The following is a 7,749-nucleotide window of genomic DNA, read 5'->3' as shown; positions in this document are numbered from 1 at the left end:
GGCCCAGTGGCCTAATGGATAAGGCATCAGCCTTCGGAGCTGAGGATTGTGGGTTTGAGTCCCATCTGGGTCAACTTATAAGGTGTTCTTTAGGAACTGCCAAGCACTTCTGTTTGCTGCTGCTCATTATCACCTTCACAATCTGGTCTGTCACATGTGTGAGCCGGATGAAAAAACATTGAAATGGACTTTGAAAATCAAAGCTGAAGGCCTAACAGGTAAAGCTTCAGCTTCTTAAGAAGGCACCCTGAACAATCAATGCTCGGATAGCTAGCAAAAGAGCTTGGTGCAGAGTGCACCAGTAGTGTACTGGGGTTCGATTCCTGGCTGGTGCAGGTTTGTCTTCTGCTTCCTTTCAAGCTGTGCTGAAAAAGGCTTCCTAAGTGCTGTAACTCCTGAGTCAATTTGAGCTTCTTAATAGAACTTTCTGTCAAATGTTACAAGCTGATTCTATTCCAAGTCATGCTCTTCAATATGTAGTGGTATCAGCAAGATTTGAATTTTTTTGAGCTTCCTAATGTCAAATGTTACAAGCTGGTGGTATTCCATGTCAAGCTCTAAAAAGGTTGCTATTTTTTCTAGTAATTTATTCTAACATTTTTGTTATAACATTTACATTTACAGCATTTGGCAGACGCCCTTAAACAGAGCGACGTACATAAGTGCTCTGTATTGTATCTATGCCGATCCAAGCGTTTTGAGTGAAACGGGTATCGGTGGTGCGTGACCGATCCTAATCCGATACCAGTGGTTATGAGCGTCAGAACCATTATATGTGGGTGGGACAGGACCCACCCACTTTTTAAGACCAATAATTTTGGACCCACCCACTTTTAACGTCTCTATTCAGCGCATATGTCCTTTTTGATATTACTTTTCAGAGCGCCGCCAGTCGAATCCATTCTGCTTGAGGAATGCCCTAATAAATTAAACTCCATTCCGTGTTTTACCTACAGCATTGACCACGCTCCTGCTTCCTGAAATCCATGGGCTTTGGAACCATTATATGTGTGTGGGACAGGACACGCCCATAAAAAAAATACACTTATATTTTAAATTGCATTAATGAAAATAAATAAAATAAATTTTATAGGAAATATGTTTAGCAGGCACCCTTTCCATTTACCTCATGGAAAGCGTTAAACATGTGAAGTCAAGTCAAGTCAAGTCAAGTAACTTTTATTGTCACATCACCACAGCACATGTGCCTTGGTGAGTGAAATTCTTGGGAGCAAATCCAGAAATTGCAGAGCAGTTTACATACAGTAATTAAAACGAAATTAAGAACAGTTACATAAGGGTGAAAAATGTGAAATGTGCAAATGTGAAAAGATGCAATATACTCGTACATGGTCAGTACACACAGTGTACTATTGAACGTATTTAAAATAGCAAAGACTTCACACTGTATATTATTTATTTTCGATATAATTAATATATCATATAAAAAATTAGTGTATAAGTTAGAGATGTACCGATACCACTTTTTCTCTTCCGATCCGATTCCTCCGATTCCATTTGAAGTCTCCAACTTTAAAATATGTCGCTCATTTGGGTGCAAGGTTTACTGTTTAATACATTTTGCATTGTGTTTCAATAGTTCTAATTTAAAATTCACTTTAAAATATTGCCTTTTCTTCAGAAAATAATTTTATTTAATAATTGCAGTATATATAGTTTAGATTGTTATACCACTAACTGTTAAAAGTACTGTTTGCTACTGCATTAATACTTTTTTAAGGTTTCTTGTGTTTTCATTTTTCATCCAGTAATGGGCATTTTTGTATTTCTTTACCAGAAACAAATAAATCTTAATAACTAAACGAGTTGTATACATTCTTTAGTTTTAAAGGTAGAAAAGAACACAGATATAGTGGGGTTCGAAAGTTTGGGCACCCCAGGTAAAAATTTGTACTAATGTGCATAAAGAAGCCAAGAAAAGATGGAAAAATCTCAAAAATGCATCAAATTACCGATTAAACATTCTTGTAATTTTTCAAAAAAAAGTTAGATTTTATTTCCATCATTTACACTTTCAAAGTAACAGAAAATAAAAAAATGGTGTCTGCAAAAGTTTGGGCACCCTGCAGAGTTTATAGCATGCACCACCCCCTTTGAAAAGCTGAGACCTGACAGTGTCATGGATTTTTCTCAATCATCATCTGGAAAGACCAGGTGATGTCAATCTCAAAGGTTTTAAATGCCCAGAGTCATCTGACCTTTGCCCCAACAATCAGCACCATGGGTTCTTCTAAGCAGTTGTCTAGAAAACTGAAACTGAAAATAGTTGACACTCACAAAGCAGGAGAAGGCTATAAGAAGATAGCAAAGCATTTTCAGATGCCAAAATCCTCTGTTCGGAATGCCATATTTTTGTTTTCTGTTATTTTGAAAGCGTAAATGATGGAAATAAAATAAAACTTTTTTTGACAAATTATAAGAATGTCTAATCTGTAATTTGAAGCCTTTTGGAGATTTTTCCATCTTTTCTTGGCTTCTTTATGCACATTAATAAAATTTTTTACATGGGGTGCCCAAAACTTTCGAGCCCCACTGTAGTTTATTTGTGACTAGGGTTGCAAAATTCCAGGAATGTTCACAGCTGGAAACTTAAGCCTAAATACAGCGCCTTAGACCACTCGGCAATGCTACCAGAGGACCTGTGAATGTTGTTAGTGAGAAGTATTCTGCTGTCTCACCTGAACTAAAAAGCATCTGTGTGTAACCAGCACGGAGATATGGCTCACAGTTGCAGACCCAGTGCTAGGGAACCGTTAGAAAGCTTAATCAGTTGGATTTAGTTGCTAGAATTCAAGTGCCTTGAAAAGTTTCCCTGACAACAATGGGATTTAAATCCATAACTCTAAAGAGCACCAACAGAATACAAGCTAGTGTGAGCTTACCCAGTGCTAGGTTTTATCACCCCACTCTAGAAAAGACTCATGGAAGAGGTAGGAAGCCTAATCTGTGCCTTGAAAGGTTTTCACAGAAGCAGTGGGATTTGAACCCACAGCTCCAAAGAGACCAGAGGCTTCTTTGGAACCTTAGACCATTCAGCTGCATGTTAGGCTAGGGTCATGAGGGGCCTGTCTACAAAGCTTATGCACTTAAGAAGGGTCTAATGCCGTAGACCCATATACCACAGGCGAAAAGCATTTGGTGTGCATCAATCAAATGTGTTAATGTAAAGTAGGGGCATCGATGAGGGTGGGATTTGAACCTACGTATGCAGAGCACAATGGATTAGCAATCCATCGCCTTAACCACTCGGCCACCTCATCCGGCAAAAATACACCAAATCACACTATGAAAAGCCCAGGGTCTTTAAATGTAGCTCTGAAGCATGCTTGAACGGGCTTAAAACATTCTTGTCAAGATTCAATGCCACAAGGGCTGTGCATAGTTCACTGGAACTCTTTAGACGATATAGCTTGAGAATCTGAACTTACACCACCTGTCTCTAAACAAACCAATTGCCAAAAGCCAGGATCAAACAAGGAACCTTAAGATCGTCAGTCTAACACCCACCTAACTGAGCTATTTCAGCAATGGCGTATGAGCATGTGAGCTCGTTTAAACATGTGAGTTTCTTGAGGTCTGGTAACACTATTTTTTTCCCCCCTAAGATTCACACCTTGAGGGCATGGAAGCCAGAACCATTGTAAAGCCTTTGCAAACCTATAACGCTTTGCAAAGTTCATCAGTGCTCCATAGTCTTAGCCTCTTGTTGGTGGTAGGCTTGCAAAATTCCAGGAATTTTCATGACTGGAAAAAATTTCCATTGGAATTAACAGTAAAATGTGAGAATTAATTGAATTAACTAGGAATTTTCAAAATTGCAGGTTAGCCTATAATAGTGAATGTAAAGTAAAATAAATCTTGCGGAATGATCGTGGTTAAAAAAAAAAAAAAAAACAGATTTACTGAAATTTCAGCTGAAATTTGATATTGATATTTTGATATTTGATATTTGAAATCTGAATATTATGTTTGTATGAATTTAACATTTGCACATCAGTCTAGTCATAACTACTGATATTTAAAAATAACATTGTATGTAATGATAATGTTTTTAGATTTAAATGTGAAGTTAGTGGTACTTTGACAAGTAATATTTTAAGGTAAATTTGACTTAGTATTAAATTCTAACCATATCTTAAAGGTGTATGTATGAAACAATGCACAGAAATGTGAACCCTGATGCATGAAATATACTAAATGATTTATTCATCAAATTAATTTGTTTTTTGTAGCTTCTATCCACTCAGGTGTTGAAGTATTGGAAATAAGTTATGAAACATTCAACAAATAATCTGAAACAAGAATAAATGCAGTAAAATATTGAATAAACACAGTTTTGCAAAATAATCATTTATAGGCTGAAGTACATACAATAATATATACAGTTTATACAATAATATACACAGTTATATACAGTTCTTTCTCCTCCTCTTCTTGAGTGCAGGAAAATGCTGAAAAAAGAAAAGTAGACATGCACTGATTATATTTCTTTTATATATAATGATAATTACCAAATTTTAATAACAGTTTATTATAACAATATTATACTATTATTGCTCTGGTCTTAATAATTGTGATGATATTCCAGATTTATTGTCTTACTGCATGTATTCTATTCAGCAGATTTCTATTGAGCAGATTGAAGAAATATCTGGTCTCCATTTTGCCCTAGCAAGTGTTCTTAAGAGCTCTTCATCAAGCAAAAGAGAGCTTGTCCTTATACTGTGTATCAAACAGGACATGTTTCATTTCAGGCCAAAGATTCAACCTATCTAGGGAGCTTACTGTATATTTTGGCTATAAATTGCAAAGTGTGTGTAATGACTGCAGAATAAAATTGTGTAGCATTTGTCTAAGAATTATTGTATGCATCAGAGTACTTACCATGTCCTGGCCAGCTTCCCTCGCCTGAAGCACAGCAGCAATCTGCTCGACCTGCACACACACATGAATGACAGTAAATTACAGTGTTTCATCTATTTGATTCGTGTATGATGATTGAATAGGCAAGTTGTTGTTGTCCTTCGGCTGCTCCTTGTTCGGGGTCGCCACAGCGGATCGTCCGAACCACGTGTTTTGATTTGGCACAGGTTTTATGTCTGATGCCCTTCCTGACTCAACCCTCCAATTGTATCTGTGCTTGGGACTGGAACTGAGCGTTAACCGCTCATTGGCTGACTTGGTTTTGGTGAGAGCACAAGATATGATTGAATAAGCAAGTTATATACATGAATGTGAGTATCTGTAAATAAGTCATTAGTGGGTGTGGCTTTGTTTCCACACAAATAAAGCTAACTCATGTCAACTGCATGAATCTGACAGAGCACAAGTTATATATTGCTAAACATCTAGACAATTTACTGAAACATACAAAAAAAAAGAGTTTTTGTGTATTTATGTATGAGTGTGTGTATGTATGTGTTTGTGTGTGGTACATGGGCACGCAGACAGTTGGGCAACGCAATCAAGTTGACCAGGTCGTAATTGTTCTCTCCTTCAATAAGCAACCTGGTTATATGTTTGGCCCCAGTCGGGTGGATTTCAGAGAGAGAGAGAGAGAGAGAGAGAGAGAGAGAGAGAGAGAGAGAATAGTAATAAACTATAATTAAATAAAAGTCTGTAATATTTGATATTAACCCTTAAATACAATATGACCCTCACTGTGCTGTTGTGTAAATGAAATGATTAGCTACATTCTACAGGTAGAAAACACATTGTAACTAAAAGTCCGGAGCTAATCATGTATGTGTCTAATCACTATGTTACACCTGCTTTACTGTAAAACCTGTAGTGAGGATTGTGAAAAGTCACCAAACAACAGAGGAAATATTTTATTGTGAAATTAAAATCGATTCTTAAGTCAAGCTCATCGATTCGGTTCAGTATTTTTACTGTCATTTATACCTGTGTCCAAGTTCGCTAGCACAGTAAGTAGCATTGTGCTAATTCACTTCAAAAGAGGATCTCGCTTAGATAGAAAACATTAGACTGTAACACGGTGTAATTTAAACCTGCTTTATTGTAAAAACACTATGACATTAAAGTCACATTCTCTTACCGTGAGCTGACTGAGTTTGGTCGGGAGGAGCGCGGAAATCCATGGAGTTTTCTTTCTGTCTCTAAAGTCGGATGTAGGATGTTGCTCCGTGCAGCTCAGTGTTGTGTTTGGATTTAAACAAAAATAAACAAGTTAAAGAAAAACATCAAACACGACGGATATGACGTGTGCACAGGTTCTAACAGGGCTTGCGAGATGTGGATAAAAATATTTAATAATAGATTAAGAAAAAAACTTTTCATTATCATTGTTAACAAGCATAGTGTAAAGTGCAACCTCCCAAGTATAAGTGCACTCTTACGAATTTTATGAACAGGCTAATAGCATGTTGATTCATTCATTCATTCATTTTCTACCGCTTATCCGAACTACCTCGGCTCAGGCGTCATCGGGCATCAAGGGAGAATACACCCAGGATGGAGTGCCAACCCATCGCAGGGCACACACACTCTCATTCACTCACGCAATCACACACTACGGAAAATTTTCCAGAGAAATCGCATGTTGATGAATTTGCAAATTAATAGCGCAGCACATCAGGGTGTACAAACTGTCAGTGGCGCTGAAATTGACTTATGCTTAAGGTGCTCTCTTTCAAATCTGATGAACAGATTCACAGATTCACAGATTCACGAAGCACATATGAATGTCTTACTCTGCTCATATGGCTGAACCGCGATCATAGCTCAATGAGGGGTCAAATCGATGACAGGGTAAACAGCCGCAAGACCGACGGACAGCTGTGGCCGCCTTCGGAAGTTGTGGACCAAAGCACCGTCGAGTTGAGCAAATCGCTGCCACAGTAGGAAAAGATAAACCGGGTCAAGTACAAAACAGACGTAGCTTGAGAAGAACCATTAAAAGGGCCGGCCACCTCTGCCAAAGGTGTCCATGACACCTTAAAGTAGGCATTGGTGATTCAGTGGTAGAATTTTTGCCTGCCACGCAGCCTTCAACTTTCAGGACAGGTGTTCCTCGTTAGTATAGTGGACAGTATCTCCGCCTGTCACGCGGGGTGCTACATGTGCTAAATGTAACAAAGCCAAGACTTCTCTGACAAAAGTAGCAAATTGATTCTAGTTAATATAATGGAACACGTTTTACAAAAGCAGCTCTGCCATGTCCCAAGACTCAATCAGAGAGCAAGATGCCACACAGTTTGATTTGATCACTTAACCTGGCACCCTATATTCAGCATTTAACTTGCACTGGGGCAGGCGCGGTCTAGTCCCAGTTGCCGGCAGCCTTCATCCAGCAGGACAAGTGTTCCTCGTTAGTATAGTGGACAGTATCTCCGCCTGTCACGCGGAAGACCGGGGTTCGATTCCCCGACGGGGAGGCTGCTTTTCCGTCCAGTTCAAACTCTAAGAAGGCCAAGACGTCTTGGACAAAAGTGGCACTGCTCTCAACTTGCCTGCGGAAGACAGTGTTTAGATTCCTCGATGGGGAGGTTGCTTTTGTAGTTCCAACTGTAACAAAGCCCAGAATTCTCTGATAAAAAGCAGCTTGCTTTTGATTGGTCTCTGCTTCAACCAAACCTCATAGAGAAAATCATCTGGTTTACAAAAACAAAATTGTGCTGTTTTTGTGTTAAAATAGGAAACCGACTGAACTCTTGAAGCCAGCTGATCATCTTCAATAAAATGAAATGCTGGCCTTGAGAAATACCG

General features: G+C 38.5%; 3 non-coding genes across 3 annotated transcripts; 2 read left to right on the top strand and 1 right to left on the bottom strand.

The window, feature by feature from the left end:
- On the top strand, nucleotides 1–73 carry trnar-ucg (transfer RNA arginine (anticodon UCG)). The gene has a single exon. It is a non-coding gene; the product is annotated as a tRNA-Arg (tRNA).
- Nucleotides 74–3,199: 3,126 nt separating this feature from the next.
- On the bottom strand, nucleotides 3,200–3,281 carry trnas-gcu (transfer RNA serine (anticodon GCU)). Its single transcript has one exon. It is a non-coding gene; the product is annotated as a tRNA-Ser (tRNA).
- Nucleotides 3,282–7,346: 4,065 nt separating this feature from the next.
- On the top strand, nucleotides 7,347–7,418 carry trnad-guc (transfer RNA aspartic acid (anticodon GUC)). The gene has a single exon. It is a non-coding gene; the product is annotated as a tRNA-Asp (tRNA).
- Nucleotides 7,419–7,749: the final 331 nt, after the last annotated feature.

Source organism: Tachysurus vachellii, chromosome 7 (genome assembly GCF_030014155.1).
Source record: "Tachysurus vachellii isolate PV-2020 chromosome 7, HZAU_Pvac_v1, whole genome shotgun sequence".
NCBI lineage: Eukaryota > Metazoa > Chordata > Actinopteri > Siluriformes > Bagridae > Tachysurus > Tachysurus vachellii.
The sequence above is the reverse complement of the archived record's forward strand: the minus strand, read 5'-3'. Positions and strand labels throughout refer to the sequence as shown.